Source organism: Diceros bicornis, chromosome 15 (assembly GCF_020826845.1).
Source record: "Diceros bicornis minor isolate mBicDic1 chromosome 15, mDicBic1.mat.cur, whole genome shotgun sequence".
NCBI lineage: Eukaryota > Metazoa > Chordata > Mammalia > Perissodactyla > Rhinocerotidae > Diceros > Diceros bicornis.
The window spans coordinates 11,549,007-11,569,498 of record NC_080754.1 but is presented as its reverse complement, the minus strand read 5'-3'; the positions used below and the strand labels follow the sequence as shown (position 1 = coordinate 11,569,498).

At 40.4% G+C, this 20,492-nt stretch overlaps 1 protein-coding gene across 1 annotated transcript in view; it reads right to left on the bottom strand.

Annotated features, from left to right (window-relative positions):
- HHLA2 (HHLA2 member of B7 family) overlaps positions 1-20,492 on the bottom strand; it is a 67,938-nt gene that overhangs the window by 26,334 nt on the left and 21,112 nt on the right. Inside the window, exon 2 of the mRNA XM_058556513.1 lies at positions 4,174-4,249. The gene's annotated coding sequence lies outside the window, so the exon portion shown is untranslated. The remainder of the gene's footprint in view (positions 1-4,173; positions 4,250-20,492) is intronic.

Genomic DNA, 20,492 nt, shown 5'->3' with positions numbered 1-20,492 from the left:
ATGATCCCTTTTTGCAAAAGACTGGCAGGATATATAGTAAAAAATTAAAACTCATTAGTCTTACCACCCAGAGATAATTTTATTTTCACGGTTAAGTAGCCTCCATATTTCTGTGAGTCTGGAAGTTATTTTTAAATTAAGATTTCTGATTGCTTATGAATCAAGCTCCAACTTACCTTTTAAAATGGATGTTCTTTGTTTCTTGAACTAGCTGCCAGAGAGAACCAACTAACTTGGTTTCCCAAATGCATCACGCTTATCCCCACTAATCGTTTTCCTTGTCATCAGCATCCGTGATTGCAAGATCCACAGAAGTGCCACATCTTTCATGAAACCTGTCACCTCCTAGTGCTGTCACCTGCTACCACAGTCTTCAACATCTTGCTTGTCTCACTCACTAAGCCCTTACACAGTTTTCTGCGGTTAGTTTCAAAAGCACAGAAAGGTTTTAAAATTTCACACATTTTTGCCAGGATAGATGGAGTGAAGGGAGGTATGCAGAAAGAGAGCAGAAGGAGAGAATAGAAAAAAATGCAGACTATTCTAGTTTAAAGATGCTAGAGAGTAAAGAAAACATTGATAACCAAACTGCAATGTGATCCTTGATTATGTCTTCGACCAGAAAATAACTATGGGGCTTCTCAAACTGATGGCATTTGGGTCACTGGATTCTTGTCAAAATACAGTGATGCCTAAGCTGCTAGTTTACAGATCAAACTTTAAGAAGCAATAATCTAAAGGGCATTTTGAGGACTGCTGGAAAAAATGGACTGTGTATTAGATAATACATCAATATTTCATTTCTTCGGTGTGATACGGGTATGTGACTATAAGAGGTAACTTCATTTGTAAGAGATAGGTACTAAAGTGTTTAGGGGTTAAGTGTCATGACGCTTGTAATTTACTTTCAGACAGTTCAGCAATAAAAGTATATATAAATATGTATATGAGAAATGCAGAAAATTGGGTAAAATATTAACAATTGATGAATCTTGGTGAAAGGCATACAAGTGTTCATGGTCCTGTTCCCTTCAATGTTTTTCTGATTTTGAAAATCTTCAAAATACAAAATTCTATGAAATGAGATAAGATAATGCATAGCCCTAAGCTATCCCAATAGAGACTGAGTCAGTATATCCGGAGCGAGGCCCAGGAGGCTTTATTTTAACAAACACTCCAGAGAGTTCCATCACAGGTAACACACAGACAACATTTTGAGAACAACGTTTCGGACATTACTGGAGAGTATTATTTGCTTGATGATTCAAATCCTTGAAATGGCTTGAGTCCCCAGGTTTGAAATATTATGGTAAACTCTGAGAGCTAAGCTTGGTTTGCCTTTGCCATCCCCTCATTTCTCTAAAGCATCTTTCTTTTCTTGGGGATCTTCCTCTCAATTCGCAGTATGAGGCGAGACTGACAGAGATGACACCCATCTATCCCTCATCTTTCACAGGCAGGCACCTGTATTAGTTTTCTATGCTGCATAACAAATTGCCACAAATTTAATAGCTGAAAACAAGACACATTTATCCTCTCATAATCTCTGTGATCAGGAGTTCCAGGCACAGCTTAACTGCATCTTATTGCTCAGGGTTTCACCAGCCTGCAGTCAAGATGTCAGGCAGGGCTGCTATCTCATCTGAGGCCTGGAGTCCCCTTCCAAGCTCACTGACTGTTGGCACAATCTGGGTTCTTGCACATGTGGGGCAGAGGCCCCAGCAACTAGAGGTCCCCCAGCATTCCCTGTACACAGCCGTTTCCACCGCATGGAGCAAGCATGGTTCCTTTCTTCTTCAAGGCGAACAGGAGAGTTGCTTCAAGTCTCTGACCCTCTCCGTTAAAGGACTCACTGCTTAGATCAGGCCCACCCAGAATAATCTCCCTTTTGATTACCTCAAAATCAACTGATGTGGGACCTTAATGACATCTGCAAGATCCCTTCACCTTTGTCATATAATGTAATCTAATCAAGGCCATGACTACCCAATCATATTCACAGGCCCAGCCCACACTCAAGGGAAGGGAATTATACAGAGTGTACACCAGGAAGCAAGAATCCTGGGGCCAGCGTAGAGTTCTGCCTATTACAGCACCTGTGGTAGGCGGCCTCTAAGATGGCCCTCAATGATCACTCCACTTCCTGGTACTCAGACCCTTGTATAGTTCTCCCAGACTGTGCCAGGGTTGGTCTGTGTAACCAATAAAATCCAGCAGAAATGATATGTTACCTCTGAGATTAGCTATAAAAGACACTATGTCTTCCATTTTGGCTTCTCTTGCTCTGATCAGTCACTCTGGGGGAAGCCAGCTGCCATGCTGTGTAAGCAGCCTTATGGAGAGTTCCACGTGGCAAGAAACTGAAGCCTCCCACCAACAACCACACGAATGAGCTTAGAAGCACTTTCTCCAGCCCCTTGGACAACACCTTAACTGCAACCCTGTGAGAGACCTTGAGCCAGAACCATTCAGCTAAGCTGCTTCCAGATTTCTGATCCTCAGAAACTGTGTGACATGATAAATGTTTGCTGTTTTAAACAGCTGATTCAGGAGCGATTTGTTATGCAGCAGTAGATAACTAATACAACACATGTCCTGGGCCTGACTAATCTAGGAAGAGGGAAAGATACCTGTGTCCCTCTTCCCTAACAACATGGGAGAAGCACATACACGGTAGGAGTTAATAAGCCCACAAAGAGAGGAGTGGAGAGCAAACGTAGGTTGGATGGTGGAAGGGGCAGCAGTATATTTAGGTCATTTGAAAACATTTCATCCCTCTCTCCATCTCCAACAAGTGCAAATTTATACTGATATGCAATATAGTCAGCCAAAGAGAGTAATTTGTTCCTCTTCCCCGTCTCTCAATGACTGTGATTAAGCTGATTTGAATCTGGTTTCTGTCACTTGCAACCAGGAGTTCTGACTCATTAAAGCTCTCTATAGGATTAGTTTGTTGCCTCACTCTGGTTAGTTTCTTTTTTTATGGCATCTTTCCCTCCAAGGTCATGTTGGCTGATCCTGAATCACGTGTTAGGTCATGCTTTTCAGTTTCCCTCAAAAATAAGTTCTATTTACTTGTGTTTCTAAGAAAACTCCTATGGCATTTTCTTCCAGGGAAGCCTTAGCATGCTAAGAATATAGCACTTTGACTAAATGATCTACATTTATTCTAGGGTAAATTTCCTCTATAGTGTATGGCATTTTGCTTCCTAACTTAGCTAATCAAACACTCTCTGGGTACTGAGCCAATTGTTCATGCTGAAGCAGCCTGAGCAGTCATTGTGAAAAGAAACACAATAAACAAAAGCCCACGCATGAATCAAGCAAAGATTCTGAGTTCTAAGATGCGGTTTCTCCATACTTGCTGTTCTCAGTGCAAAGGAATATGTAGAGACCCCACACAGCCCACAATTCTGCTTCCTCCCAGTTCTGAACCACAGCAGTGAGTTTACACAAATTGGGATTTCTCTCAGTGAGTCTCCTCCCCCATATAATAATCCTATTGTGATTTTCTCCTAAACACCCAGCACCACTGCCAAAATGACAGCTAGATAATGCATTCTTAAATTCATAATCATTAGAGTACCATTCGTAATTGCCCTTCCCCACATAATTCCAAACTTTACCATTTCCAGAATAATATAGTATCCAAAGTCTAAATTCACCTCAACAGCATTATCTCTTACCAAATCATTTTCTTTAAGTTAGCCTGGTAACCATTCACAAAATTTGCCCCTGGAAAAAAACTTTAAGTTAAATAATCCTATTCATGGTGTTTGCCCTTTGGTTCAACACATTCAGCCCAGGAACTAGGCTAAGGGAGCTCAGAGGAATTAGCATAAACAATAACCTGTATATGTTCCACCTAAAGAATGTTCTCACTCTACCTTATTGGTTTGGATCAGAGACTCTGAAAACAGATTACTTATATTCAAAGCCCAGCTTTTCCATTTAAAGCCATGTACCATTGGCCAAGTTACCCAAGTCCTCTCTGCCTCAATTTTATATCTGTGACATAGGGATAGTAGTAATACCCATCTCAGAATCAATGTTGTAAGAATTATCTTAATGATATTTGGAAAGCACTTAAAATACTACCTGGTACCAAGTAAGTGTTAAATAAATAGCTTGCACAGATCATATTGAAACCTGATTGCATATCTCCCCACTTACCATAAGAGGTACTTGAGCATCATTCAAAAGAGGCATCACCATTGCATCTTGTGTAGGATCAGTACTCTTCTACATGCTGTGTGGATGAAATTAGATAAGGTGATCCTAGTATTAGTACCCGTTCTGACCAAAAGAAACATAAAACACAAATCCTCTTTTCAAGAAGATATTATCCCAAGTTGAAAATTATTTCTACAACATTTTTGCAAATAAAATGTCTGGCACAGAACAAAAAATCACCAGACATTCAGAGACAAGATAACAATTGAACAGACAAACAACTGAAAATAAAACTCATAAGCACTTCAGATGTTGGAGTTTTCAGACATAGACTTTGAAATAACCATACTTATTTTGTTCAAGGAGATAAGATAGAGAATTTTGGTAGAAAACTGAAAAGCATAATAAAGTACCAAACAGAAACTACAAGAAGTGGGAAATAATAACTGAAATCAGCAACAATTTAATAGATTGATTTAACAATATTTAGATAGTCAAAGAGAATTAGCAGCCTGGAATACTGATTGGTCAGAAAGAACTATCCAGAATGAAGCAAAGGGAAACAAATGAATGGAAACATTAGAAAGGAAGGTAAGAAACAGAAGATACGGTGAGAAAGTGCAATATAAGTCTAATTGTAGGCGGAAAAAAGAGAGTGTGTAAGAAGAATTATTTGAAGAAACAATGGATGAGAATTTTCCAAAACCAAAAGACATTAACTTACAGATTTAAGAAGCCAAAAAACCTCCAAACAGAATAAAGAGAAAACAACCAAGTACCCAATAGTAAAATTTTTAAAACCAAAGAAAAAGAAAATCTTAAAGCAGTCTAAAGCAACAAAAAAGGCAGACTGCCTTCAAAAGAGCAACAATTAGTTATGTAGCTGACTTTTAAACAGTTAATAGAAGCCAGAACACAAGAAAATAATGTCTTTAAAGTGCTAAAAAAATAATAATAATTTCTAACATAGAATTATAGGTTTAGCAAAAATATATTTCAAGAATAAAATTAAATAAACAATTCTAAGACACACAAAACTGAATTTGTAACCAGTAGATCTGCACTAGAAAAAAAATGCTGAAGGCGTGGTTTGCAGGTAGAGGAAAATGACACCAGCTGGAAGCTCAGATTCAGGAAGGAATGAAGAGCAAGGAAAAGGTGAATATGGGGCAAATTTAAATAAGTAGATTAATGATGATAATATTATAATAATGTTTAAAATATAGACAGAATTAAAGGACATAACAATAATGGCTTAAAAGTTTGGAGGAGGCTAAAAGAGTTGAGATATCAAAAGAGGAGTCTTGGGTCCTTGCGTTGCCCATGGAGAGAGTAAATACCAATTAATACAAGGATTCGACATCAGAAAAGTATGTCATAATCCCGTGGTTAACCAGAGATTAGTGAACCGTAAAAGAATTGCAAAAGAATGTGTAACTTACAAGGTAGTACAGGAAAAAAATACAATAATAAATTTGCAGTAAAGGCCAGAAAGAAGGAAATTTGAGAGGAAAAAAAACCCATAAAATAAATAGGACAAAGAGAAAGCCAGATAGAAACAATTCATACTGCATGAGTCCAATTGCCTAAAATCCTAACCCAGGCAAAAAATTCTAAACACACGAAACTAAACTATAAGGTTTACGGATGAATACTTACGTGGTAAAACTAAAGAAAAGCAGGAAAGGAATATCATAAAAGTTCAGAAAAGTTTCCTTTGAGGGAGAAAGAGATGGTAGTGACGTGGAAGGGACGTAGGACTGTTCCATGACTTGGCTAACCAGGTGGTGGTTACCTGACGAGATTTTGTTTTGTGCTAATTCATTTAACTATATGTATTTTGTGTATTTCCCTGTATTTATTCTATTGCCACAAAAAATAATAAAAGTATAAAAGAGATATAATGTTCTGATATGGTATAATCTTCAGAAATACATGGTTAAATAAATAAGTTACAGAACAGCAAAAATAGTATGATCTTGTTTGTATCAAAAAGCTCACATATTTATATAAATGTATATTATCACACAGATCATTTTTCAAGACATACATAATAAATTTAATCCGGACTGTGGCCTCAAATTTGGGGAGACTAGGACTCTGGTACAGTGTATGGAAGGAAGGGGCTAATTTTCATCTATATGCTTTTACTGTGAAAATAACTTTTGAATTACATTTTTTAATAAAAAGAAATTTCACCAGCCTATAAATCGACTTTGAAAACAAAATAGTGTTACCATTTGATGAAATCATTATTTTCAAATTAACAACTGCATTTTGAAATCTTAATTGAAATCTGGCGTGTATAACCAAGAATTTTAAATCATTGCTAAATTTATTCAAAAGATGGATCAAATTTTCATAACCAAGAAGGGAAGAAAAGTGGCTTTTATATTAAACAGACACCCATGAATTGATTATCTTTCCATTTCTTTCACACAAATGGAGTAGAGATGGGTAAGGTTAACTCATTTTCACTTCAACTTGTTTCTAGAACGTTGGTAGAAGCCTTCTCATCTGCATTACAATGGAGTGCTACTAAAAATAGGAAGCAAACTTAGGGTAAACTGAATGACTGGATTTAAGAATCTGCCAGAAATCATGAAATTGTACTTTAGGCTTTTAGTCATGTGAACAGTAGACCAGATCAGAATCCAATAACATAGGTAACTGAGTTGTCAGAGCAATTAGAACTAAACGCAGTATACACTTCGGGAATTTATAAATGAATGAAAAGATAACATCCATTGTCAACAAGGTATGAAGAAATGAGGCACCCAGGATTTCTGGGTTAAGATGGCAGCTTGAACACAGGATTCCAATTTTGTTTCTTACATTCTCAAGTCAATTAAAATTTATGGAAGCAATTTTTTAAAAGGAGAAAGATACAAATCAGAAAAACAGGAGAGGGAAAAAAATCAGAAAAATTTTGGAAGCTAGAGAATGATGGGCAAGTAGTAACTGACATAGGAGACTCAAAACTGATCTCTACCTAGTACTGGGGAGGTGAGAGCTAGCCAGTTTACACCACCAAGTGCTCAAAAGTCATACATTTCAGGAATTTATGGAACTGGTGGTGAAAGGAAGACTAAGAAAATCTTCTGTGAAAGCTGTTTCTTGTAGCTGTCCAATGCAGGTGAGCTGGACCCTCTCTGTTATGCACTGAGTGTTTGTGTCTCCCCCAGAATTCATCCAATGTGATGATATTGGAAGATGGGGCCCTCATGGTGAGATAAGTGTCCTTATAAGAAGAAGAGAGCTTGCATCTCTCTTTGCTCTCCGCCATGCAAGGATACAATGAGATGACGGCCATCGGTCAACCAGACAGCAGGCTCTCACCAGACACTGGGTCTGCCAGCACCTAGATCTTGGACTTTGCCTCCAGAACTAAGAGAAATAAATGTTTGTTGTTTAAATCACCTCGTCTAGGTAATTTGTTATAGCAGCCCAAGAAGACTAGGACAGCCTTCTAATTAACAGGTGTGATGTCCAGACTGATGACACCATGCACACATTAAGAAGTAAGAAAAAATGGTATTTTTCCCATCATATAAATTTCTGGGCAGGGCAGGACAGCACCCAAGCTGGTCTGGAATTGACTTGAGTGTCTTAAGAGAGAGTGAGAGCAAGTGGCCCTGGTTTTTATCATGGTTAGGGGGTAGGACTATGTAAGAATTCACTTCTGGAGTGGTTTGAACTTCCCTGTGGTGCCCAAGGAAGGACTGCCCTGGCTTTCTTATCAGCTTGTCCAAATACAGGGCAGAAGGCGAAGGAATAAACTGGGGCTTGAAAGCTTCAGCAGTCAAAAAAAAAAAAAAAAATGGAGTCAGACCCTATTATGCTATTTAAGAAGAAGATAGGGCCGGCCCCGTGGCTTGGCGGTTGAGTGCGCGCACTCTGCTGTTGGTGGCCCGGGTTCGGATCCCGGGCGCTCACCGACGCACCGCTTCTCCGGCCATCCTGAGGCCGCGTCCCACATACAGCAACTAGAAGGATGTGCAGCTATGACATACAACTATCTACTGGGGCTTTGGGGGGAAAATAAATAAATAAATAAAATCTTTAAAAAAAAAAAAAGAAGAAGAAGATAAACCTTCCAGAGTCACTCCTCCACTCCACTTTACTGAGCAATTGCCCACCTCGACTCTTAGAGAAATCTGGAAGCTTGTTCTCGGGAGAGACTAAAGCCAGACGTCTGGGTTGATGATCCTGGTATAGATTAGAGTTAGGGTAAGGCTTAGGATTGTGATCAAATGTATACCTAATGCTGAATGCAGAGATCTTCCCCCACCTCCATTCAAGATGATTCTATAGTGAACCCAGTTGGTAAGCATGGCCCATAGTTCAAGCTCTCAGAGCCTCTGATGAGATTTTTAGATCCCCCATCCTTAATATTAAGCAGACATTCAGGTATTTGCAGATAGCTGAGGAAAGCTAGCATGGAAGACAGAAATTAAAAAAAAAAAAAAACTGATCTCCCTCACTAAAAAGCATCTTGGAATAAATAAATAATGCAGGAGGAGAAAGAATCAACAAAACCAAATGAAATAAAATTATTATCATCCTCAGAGAAATAAGAAAATGTTGCATCCATAAAAGAGGAACAAGATGCCATAAAAAATTGAGAGACAGAAAACAGAGCTTGGAATTGAGAAGATAACAGTAGAAGTGAAGTCATAGAGGGTTAGAAGATAAAGTAGAGGAAGTCTAGAAAGTAGAGCAAAAAGACAAAGAGAGCAAAAATAGGAGAAAAAGACACAAGAAAATTGGATGACAACCCCAGAAAATCTGGGGGGCAAAAAAGAGAAAAGAGGAAACAGAACAGAAAACAAAACAAAACCATTCAAGAAAATTTCCTAGAACAATAGGAGGTGAACTGCCATTCCTGAAAAAAGCTTACTGAATAGAAGTAGTAGAAGAAAATACTTACAGAAAGACATTTGAAATTTCAGAACACTAAAGGAAAAGAAGATTCTATCAACTTCCAGGAAGAAAAAGCAGATCAGAAAGGATCAGGAATCATAATGGCTTCAGACTTGGTAACAGCATCACTGCAAGAAGAAAATGGAGTGATGTTCAGAGTTCTAAAGGAAAATGACTTGTAACCTATAATTATAGTCAAACTCTCAAACTCTGTGAGGGTAGAGTGATATTTTCAGACATTCATGGTCTCAAAAAAATAAATTTACTACCCATTGCTTTTCTCAAGAAGCTACTGAAAATCTGCTCCAGGAAAAGGAAAGTATAAACCAAGAAAAAGAAAGACATGGTACTGGAAACATGAGTTGTAAATAGGAGAGGGATGAAGGGATTCCTTGGAGGACTGTGAACAGACATTCTGAGATGTCAGCTGGAAACTAGACTAGATTGGATGGATGGACGTCCAGACAGACATGCTGCAGGACGTATGACCATGACCCCCACTGCTTTGCTATAGTCTTTTTTTTTTTAACACGAGGAATGTCGTGGAGAGCCTGGCCCAGATAAGAATGTGGTGATCTTGACAATTTGCTGATAAGTTTCCTGCTCATTCCTCCAGGTCTTGCTGCCTAACACCGCTGTGGACATTTATTTCATCCACCAAAGTTTTCTGCTTCGATCTAGTTCTGAGAGCTGGAACAAGGCCATAGCGAGTTTGGAAGCAAGAAACCCAGGGCAGTTCACTTCACTCCCACTGATCACGTTTAGTACCTGTTTTACGCTACAACTCGTCTAAATTCATAGACCGTGGTAAGCCTCAGATCTCCCAGAACTCATACAAAGCCTCTCCCACTGATTACCCCAGAAGATCCTCCTGTCAACTCCCAGAAGCAGAAGCATAAGACCCAGAGACTATTGAGTTTATCTTGCCCTGGAGTCCCTCTCACAACTAGCTTTGTATCTGCCACTCTGTGGGGAGGGGAGTCATGGAGAGGAATGTTGAAAAGCGGCAAACACAGGATTTTAAGTTCTACTTCATGATCTAGGTGGAGGATTCAAAGGTTTGTTAAATTGTTTTTTGGATTAGACATTTACATTTTACACATAATTTCACATGCAGAAAATAAAGGAAAAAGAAATAAGCCTACTCATACAGCAATGGTTGGACTGTAAATTGGAACAAACTTCCTGAATGACTTTTTGGCAGTGAATATCAAAAACTTTAAAATTGGGCATGCTTTTTGATCCAAAAATTTTACTTCTAAAAAATATTCTATGAAAAGTTGGACAATGCCCAAAGTGTGCAGAAAGGCTTTGCTAAATCAAAAACTAATAGTTAAAAATTAGGAACTCAAAACATCCACTCTTGCAGAATTGATTAAAATAAGTGGGATATTCATGCAATTGACCATTATGCAGTCATTAGACATGATGCATCTACTGACATGGGCAAAGTTCATATTGCACTGTAATTTACTTTCAAGTACTTAAGCATAGACCAGATGATGTGTGTATTTACTGGTTTTAATCTACTCCCAGGGGATGATTGGTTAATATTTGAAGAACCTGTTCACTGCATGCATTCCAGGTGTCTGTGCTTTAAAAGCAGCTACTGCAAGTGCTTCAGTGATAGCTACCTCCATCAGCATTGGAGGATTTGTTAATTAGCATTAGAGATGCTCAACATATTTATTCATTGGTGAAAAGTACACGCCCATCTGCTCTTGCATGGACAGGAGTATAATAGAAGCCTGTACCTACACGAGTAGTTAGCACTAGAATATTTCTGAGTCTGCTTCTAGTAAACTTGTCATGCAAGGAACTTTAAGTATTTACAGGACAAGAGCTCTGGTACTTCACTAAACTTGCATGAACAGGTTTTAGGACTTTTAATGGTCACTTCCTAAATATATGTATTATTTGGGGTACGTTTGAGAAGCAGATATCAAGACAGGATTATTGCAGGAGATTTATTGAGACAGACCCAAAAAGGAAAAGAGAAGAGAGCTGGAGAAGGCAGGGTATACGTTCAGACTGTAATGAAGGTACTTGTGAAGGAGACAGGGAAGGAAGGAAGATTGGATGGGAAGAGTTTCAGATTACAGTGTGGTGCCAAGAAAGCTTTAGCCAGTCTGATGGGGAGTTCTTACGCCAAAGTCACCCATCTAAGGATTCACTCATGTTGCAGCAAAGAGCCTGCATTAATACCCCCAGCTGTGCTCAGTGATTGGCTAGGAGCAGCCGTGGGAAGCATGATGTCAGTGCAAATGAGGCAGTAGATCCAGAGGCCCAGCAGCTGGCACTGCTAGTCAATATGCTCCCCGCAGCAAGAGACTTGAGTACTTTCATGGCTGCCACAGTATGCATGGCGGAATTCAGACTGAGACAAATCACCTAGAAGAGAGATTGTGAGTGCCCTCACTAATAATCTAATCACTGGAAACAACAGACAACTAGGGAAAAAGAATCTGATGGTTGTAAAATGGCCAAATTTGCTGAAATCTATTCTCAACAATATAGTTAAGTGTGCGTGTATGTTTCAACGTGAACATAGCACGGTTCCATTCTTTGTTGTAAAGCCAATTACATTATATGGTGGGATTTTTTAAAAAGTATCTTACTAGCTACCAATAGAATTCCTTTAGTGACTTTGCCTCCTTCCCACCCAGGCCCTCAGGTCCTAAATCCCCTATGCAACTGTCTTAAGGCATTTTCCTAGAGCACTGTGAGTAAGAAATAAGAATTGAAGGTGTGAGAAGACCTGAAGAAGAAAAGAGCAAAAGAACACAGAAAGAACAAAGTCACGATGTGTTCAGAGGCCAAAGGACTTTATGCTGTCTCGTGAGTGACAGTATATGTTTTGAGGAGGATGAGAAAGAGGAGCTGTATGCCAAGTACAGATAGCGAAATACCTACAAGATGAAGAAAGAAATGATAACCAAGCTTGACAAAGTCCTTGAGAAATTCCAGAAATCTTAGGGCATGCACTAAACTTCCCACATGACTTGGGCTGGGGGTGGGTGCGAGCGGGGGGCTGTTGGGAGGGAGTACAAGCTGGTCTGAGGTAGATTGTGAGAGGCAGGGTCACCACAACTGACATCTTAGTCAAAAATATACACAAATGGGGGCTAGTCTTGTGGCATATCGGTTAAGTTTGACGTGTTCTGCTTTGGCCGCCAGGGTTTCGTGGGTCAAGATCCTGGTTGCAGACCTATGCCACTCATCAGCCATGCTGTGGGGGCAACCCACATACAATATAGAGGAAGATTGGCACAGATGTTTGCTCAGGGCTAATCTTCCTCAGCAAAAAATATATATATATATATTTTGAAATATATGGGGGTAGAAAATATTTGATAGCATGAATAAAATGTGTTGTTGCTTTACAGGATAAAGTTATGAATAATTTTTTTCTGATCTGTCTTTTCTAATTTTCCTACAATGAACATGAATTGGTATAATATAAAGAAAAGATTTTGGAAAAAAAGAAATAATTTGGGTAATTGCTTATTGCCAGGAATTAGAATGAACATTAGCTAAGTAAGGTTGTTGTTTTCAGCAGAGTCTCCAATACAAGTGGTCAATTATAAAAGAACTCCATAGAATAGGTCGATTTACCCTGTAACCCACGGATGCCTTTTGCAGCCAATTCATCCTGGGAGGTGTATTTTGGAGACTGTGTTAGTCAAAGTAAACTTTTTAGTTAAGTTTTTTTCCATGTTGCTGAGGATGACTGGCTATACCCTTCTCGGAAAAGCCTTTGACCACATCCATCTCTACTTTGCTTTATAATGAGGTCTTCAGAAAAATATTGCTCCAATAAGGACCAAATTCAAAATTAACTATAATTAAAGCTAACAGTTTTCTCAAGAAGCAATCTTCCTAGATCATAGGCTACCTTACCCTCTCAAGGACATGAGTCATCAGGATTCTATTGGTAAACTGATATACTATTATGTAAAATAATAAAGTACCTACCTCAATGACTGCGACATGAAGATATGCCCTTCTATCCTTATAGCTACTCATACTTCCACTTGCCAGTTTAATTTCTAAAACATACAGATCCATCACTAATTAGCAGCAGCTAGCACTTGAGAAGAAAAGTTGTATCCATTACCTACCAGAAGAACAGTTGTATCCATTAAAAAATATACCTGGCTGAAAGAATGTCACAGAGTGCCTAACTACATGCCATCTATCTACTCCCACAGGCTTTTCAAGTCCTATCCTTGGATCAAACCAGATCACTGGGAGACGACACACAGTTACCACTGGCCACAGTGTCTTCCTATTTTAAACAAAGGCTCCACTTCTTCTATGCAGAGCCTGCCCTACCCCAGGGTACATGATTTGGTGAGAGGAACGGGGACTGCGTTTCAGTCTCCACTCACCCCATGAGCTGGTGCCCAGTACATTGTTCAATCTGAATAATTGTCCAGGGTAGCCATGGCTTATGTGCTTAGAGGACATTACCTTAGTCCCAGGGGGAAATCCTGTCACTAAATCATGCTTCAACTCTAAAACTTTATTATCCTTATGTCTCTCCAGCCATATTTGTTGAGGTCCTGTGTACACCAATGTTCCCCAGCTTTTTTGATTTCATGGACCAGTTAAATCAAAAAAACAAAACAAGGGGCCGGCCCGGTGGCCATGTGGTTAAGTGCGCACGCGCTCCACTGAGGCAGCCCGGGGTTCGCTGGTTCGGATCCTGGGTGCACACCAACGCACTGCTTGTCGAGCCTTGCTGTGGCGGCGTCCCATATAAAGTGGAGGAAGATGGGCATGGATGTTAGCTCAGGGCCAGTCTTCTTCAGCAAAAAAGAGGAGTATTGGTATCAGATGTTAGGTCAGGGCTGATCTTCCTCATAAAAAAAAAAAAGAAAACAAAACAAAACAAAAAACAAAACATGAAGGTTTTTTTCAGAACTGACATAGAATTAGTTGCCAAGTTTTATTTGAAAAAATAAGACGACTTAAAGTATGTAATTTACTGAGCACAGTAATTTTAAAATAAAAGGCCAATATTTCTCAAGAAACAAAAGCTGTCTACTTAGACCCACATTTTTACTTTGATAGAGTAAAGCCTGTCAGTGTGTCGGGGACTTGCTGGCATGGTCCAGTCTCCTCTGTACCGCTCCCCTCCAGGCACATGGCTCCCTCCGGGCTCTGCAGCCCACCCAGGCACTTCTCTGTTCTCTTTACCTGCTTGATGCCTCCTCATCTTTCAAGTCTCAGATTGGGAGTCAAGGTTGGATTCTAAGCCAGAGACATTTAAGCAAATTTAGGAATTGTTACTGTTTCACTAACTGATACAAAAGAAAAATAGAATTGGTTTAATATTTATCATGCCTATAGACTGAGCTTCACGAGAAAAGCACTCATATCTACATAGTTTTGCCTCCAGCACCCGACGCAGATCTGGCTACATAATAGGTGCTTAAATATTTGTTGAATGGATTAAACCAACATCCTTTACACAATGTGCTCTAGGAGAGATCTGAGTTTTGAACCAGAAGAACTTGTTCTCTTCTCTTGAATATTAAAGATGATATAATTTGTTTCTTGCCTTGCCTCGTTTTCAAGAATTTGAGACACAGGTTTATATCCATCACAGCAACTATGTTGACTCTTTTGATTGGAATATTTACTCTGTTTCCTCTGTCATATTTTTTCCTTGTTATTTTATCCCTTATTATAAGCTGCTCTAAGCTGTTTCAAATTCCTTTTCAGAAAGACGAGGGTGTAAATAAATAAATAAAAGCCATAGAGTGCAATAGCTCACCTGTTTCTGAAATAAAATGCTGACATTTCAAATGTTCCTTTTTGTAAAGGTTAGATGATTAAATATATTCCTCTTGTGCTACCTCAGATTACCCAAATAAACATCAGCCTCATGCAAACCACACAAATAGATCAGGCTTTTGAATGGAGGTAGTTTTAAGAGACAGACAGATATTTGAAAATCAAGAGAAAAGAAAATGCAAGGTATAGCATTCTAGTTTAAAAACAAACAACCTTAAGAAAACTACCACATTTACTTCTAGTTATGCTTATTATATGCCCTTTTAAAATATCAAGAAAAGCCAGCTGCCAGCAGAAGTAGTTTCCAAAGATTTTGAAGAAGCATCAAAACTCTTTTTTCCCATGAAAACAAGCTTGTGTAGGTCTGCTCTCACCATTCCAAATGATCAGACAAGCTATCTCTAGTTTGGTAAACAGTACTTAAAGCTGGGCCAAATATCAATTAAACTTTTAATTCTGCATTATTTTCTAATAAAAAGGATGTAACACAAAATATACATAGGTTAATAATCTCTAAGTGGCTTAATTACTCATCTAAGGCATATATCACCTGTAGTGCCTGGCAGAGCTTTATTATCTCAGAGGAAAGCCCCCTGAGTTTCCAGAAACGAAAGTTCTTGCCATAAGATAAATCATCTTAGTTGATCTAATAGCTCGCCTACCCAAACAGACTAGAATCTGAAGTAGAAAGCCTCTTGGAGTGCTAGCCAGACTCAGCCTCTTAAGTGACAAATAAACTGTAGCAGAAGTCAACAGACTTGCCCCAGATCACACAGAGGGAGAGCGCAGTTAGGACTAAGAGCCTCCTCTGCACCTGCAGCCTGGGCAGGGACCACTTACTACCTGGGAGGATGGACCGAAGAAGAGTCAAGCGGCAAAGGAGAGGTTAACAGCCCTAAGGAAGCACACTGACAGGTACCCTGGGCACACGCTTAAGCTCCAAAGACTATTACCCCCATCTTATGTAACAGGAGGTCATGTTCTCTGTCATATCTGAGGATTCTCAAATTGCCAACCTTCCAGAGCCACTGAATACACTCAATCAGTGTGCACAGCACTTTTATGGAACATGCAGGGCTCAGTTCTGAAATTGAGGTTCTTCCGAGGGCAAGGAGGCAAGAGAATGCACCCCTGGCACATGCTCGATGAGCCACCTTGAATTGAACTGAATTTCACAGGGCGAGAGGCTCTGATGAAAGGCTTAACGTGAGTACAAAAGCACCATTTTCAACCCATCTGGGAAAATAAGGGCATTTGTTCTTTTGAGGAGCTGAAAAGAAGTTTTGGCACAGAGGCTGGCATCTTTTCCATAGACACAGCCACCTCTGTATTCAGATGAGTGGGGAGAAAAGTCCCAACTCAGCGTGGCAGGCTCCTTTTATAGAGGGGCCACCTGAGCCTTAATGTCAATACCAGTGGGTGTCTTAGCAGGAGGCAGGCGAGAGCACAGGCTCTGGATCCCGGTCTGGTTTATGACGTCCAGCTCCGAAATTTACTAGTTATATGACTTTGATAATACAATAGTCTTTAAGCTGTTTCCTCACCTGTAAAATGGAGGTTGGGGGTAGCAGCGGATACAAATAATCTCTTTAATCCTCACAACAGGGCCAGCCCCGTGGTTTAGCGGTTAAGTGCGTGCGCCCCGCTACTGGCGGCCTGGGTTCGGATCCCGGGCGCGCACCGACGCACCGCTTCTCTGGCCACGCTGAGGCCGCATCCCACATACAGCAAGGATGTGCAGCTATGACATACAACTGTCTACTAGGGCTTTGGGGGAAAAATAAAAAAAAATTTAAAAAAAGCTGTGTGACTTTGAACAAGTTCCTTAACCTTATCAGGTCCCAGTTTAAAAAAAAAAAAAAAAATCCTCACAACAACCCAATGGAGTAAAACGCCTAGCTCTGTAGCAGGTACACGAATATTTTTCACATTCTCCACCCTCTCCTTCCCTTCTGTTGTCTTTCCAGCTTTCCTTCTGACAGAAGACGTGGAGAAAGAAGCCGTGGGTATAATCAGGCACATCCATGGGGCATCTGGGGCCAGGGCAAGTTCCTCCCCTTCTCCTGCCAACCTCCCTCACCCCCAACAATATTCTTTTCCTATTTAAAATTGAGAAGCAATGACTTTTAAGAACAGATTCAAAAGGGGAAGGAATCCACAAAACGGCAAAAGGTAAGCCTAAGGGTGTGGGAGTGGAGAAAACTTTTTCTTCGAAGAGACAGAACAGGGCCATGGATTTGCTTTACCCCTGGTAACAAGAGTAGGTGCTCACAAGCATTGGAATGCAGTTCTATTGCTGTTCTCCCACCTCCTTTACTGTTTTTCCCCCTTAATCTTTCTCTGGATCAAGTATTTTCATAGGCACTTGTTAGTATAAGAGTTTGATTGCCAACTTGCCAGAGTTGTGGGCACAGAGACAAAAATCAGTGTGTCCCATGCAGTCCAGTCTAGCAGAAATGAAGAGACAGATGATTATACTAAACATGGTACATGCTAGACTTATGCTAGGAACAATGGACACACAGAAGAGAAAGCGACACTTCCTCTGTGAAGCCATCCATAGACCCTCAAGGATTGTATTTGAAGTGTGTCTTGCAGATTAAGGAGGACTTAGTTGGGGGCTGGGGAGAAAAGGGAAAGGCTCTCGTGAAGTGATTTTAACCCTGCAAAGGGATATAACGGAAGGTCAGTTCCTAAACACCTTCAGCCTCAATTTCACACTAGTAAATTAGGACTGACTTGCCCAAGGTCACAGAGATTAGCTTCTGTGTGACAAAGAGCCAGATCTCACTCCAGATCAAGTCTTTTCACTTCTCCGTGGCTATCCCTCATGCTACACGTAGTAGCCTATAAGGACACCTGCTGGGCACGACTTTAATCCACTTAGTAAACCTCTTATTCTGGCCATGCTGCAGCAACCAGCTCTGCAAAGGCTTCAACCAGCAGACTGCAGGGGTAGCCTGGGGCACCTTGCCCTAAGACTAGACCATTGCCTAGAAGATTCTGAAGTGGGAAGTGAGAATGCCATAGGAATTCTCTTACTATGCTTCTTCATGCACGCATACACACACACACACACACACACACACACACACACACTGAGTCCAGAAATGTGTAGAAGGTAATGTCCATGGGAGGACTGAAAGGGATGGATAAATGCTAATGGTTCTGAAACACGTTTCCTGATGTTCCTCAGAAGGGTCCCAAAGGATTGAACACAGTAACTGGAAGTGGTGACCTAATAATAATGCACCACTGGGTTGACCTTCTTTTATTCCTGGTTTTCCTCCCCCTGAATCATAGTCCTGCTCCCTGCACCACCTTTGTTCCCCTGAAACCTGAGCCCGAGATGCTCACTGTCGAGGTTCACCCTTCCACCTTCTTTGCCTGTTATGATTCCCCCACCCCCAACTGGTCCAAGGATGTATTCTTTGTGATCTAAAAGTCACTTAGGAACTTTATTTTCATTTTGCAATAAAATGACCAATATTCTGGCTCTCCTGGATGACCACTTTAAAAAGCTACTACCAAATTTCAGTGTCAGTGTTCCCTTTGTTTAGCATCAAGTTGTACGATTTTATCCCATGTTAATGAGGACAGGGGCAGACTTATGTAAGTGATATGTTTTCATCAACTGAAGCCCAATTGACATACCACATGGAAGGTGCCACTAGTGGCTACCCCCCCAAAAAAGTAAAAATCATTTAAGAAATCTAAGAATCATTTAAGTCGATACTGGAGATACAAGAGATTTTTTTCCAAAAAAGGAGAATTCTGTATTATTCAAGTCTGAGAAAAGCTGCCTTCGTATAATTGTCTAACAGAGTTTATAATTCTAGTCTAAGATCAGACTTGCATTTCTTATCACCCCCAGGCATTTTTACTCTTGAAAACTCTTGGGGCTCCACACTCAACTAGCCAAAAGCACAATATCATCTTTTCACTATAACATCTAGCCTTTCTAAACCTTCTTAATTTTGTAAGGCATTATGTTTTTAGATATTAAAACTCTGAGTTCTCCAACAACTGTGGATTCCTCAAGATGTTCAGCTATTGCTTTTTTCATTCTCACCATCACTTCCGTGTTAGGAACTGTAATTGAAGCTCTGTTCATAACTTCCACTTAACCATTTCATCAGAGTAACAGAGTTTCGCCATTTTTTTTCTATAAAATATACTTTCTTAAGTCAGGTTCCCATGAAGCAGGGCCAGAGATGGGGATGCTCATGCAGTTGGTTTTCTGAGGGCGCACTTTCAAGGGAAGGCCGTAAGGAAGTAAGGGAAGTAGGACAGAGAAGGAAAAGAAGCCAAGCAAAGATGGGCTTGGTTGAAGTCTGGTCTCTGATGAATGGCACCACAGACTTGTTCATCCTTAAGGCAAGGAGTCATCGTTTTACACTCTCAAATCAGTCGGTCATTGGCCATGGGCCGCCCCCGGTGAGAGAGCATAGTCTCCCAGGCGTCTTTGGGCAAGGGCAATTCTCTGGAGAAGAATGCATCCATGAGCCATTAGTAGCCAACACTCATAGCAGCTGGATGTTGGGTGCACCTGCCCAGAAAACAGGATCTAGGCAGAACATCAATGGGGCTACTGTTCTTACTGATGCCTGTCCATTGACATAGCTAGTAGTCTGCAAGGTCCAGCCAGGAAACAGCAACAACCATAAGTCTTTCATAAAGGAGAAATTAATTACAGGAAATTGGCCACATGAGTGATGGGAGAGTTGGGGAACAACAGCCACAAATGAGGCAATCCAATGATTAACAGTAACAAGAAGCTGCTACAACCCCTAGGGCTGGAGGGACAATGGAAGGTGATGTTAGCAGTCAGGACTGTCTGGAGGGGAGCTAGAACCCCTCAGAGGATGCAGAGGAGACACCTCAGGAAGTAAAGATGGGGGGAATAACCTGGCTTCTCCCCTCCCCTCCAGTTTTCTGCCTGTGCTTCCTACTGGCCAAACATATCCAGAAGCCAGAGGGAAAAGGGGCCATGGAACTGAACCTCCTGGTGATGACAGGGGAAGTGCAAAAAGAAAATGAGAGCCAGTATCAGGTGACTGGCAGCAGCGGCAGTACATCTGCACACTTCTGTTCATACCAACCGAGTTGTATGCACACCGAAGCAGCCATATGTCCTCCATTCTCTCTGCCATTATCTAGAATAAACTAATTTGGGGACACACACATCTCTGTAGATCAAAAAAGAAGTAATGAAATTCATGCCGGGTCTTAGTTAATGCCATCAGATGTATACCACGTGTTGTTCTAGCTCGGTCCCTACTTCTCAAACTGTGGAAGAGACCAACATTGAAAGCTCCTCCTGGTGCCCATTCCCAACTCCAAATTAAATCGAGGCAAAGGGAAAGAAAAAGTTGGAGTATTTTGAAGGTAACAGTAAGAATGAGTTCCATTCTGTTAATAGTTTTGGCACAGGTTGACTTGGCAGAACCTTCCCTTTGCTTGAATTTCCATTTTCTCCTTCATATATCTGAGTAAACAATACTTAATATTAGATATTACTTGACATTTTCAAAATATTAGTCATCATCTGAAATGTTTCACCATACGCTAAATAATATAATTAAGCATTAACC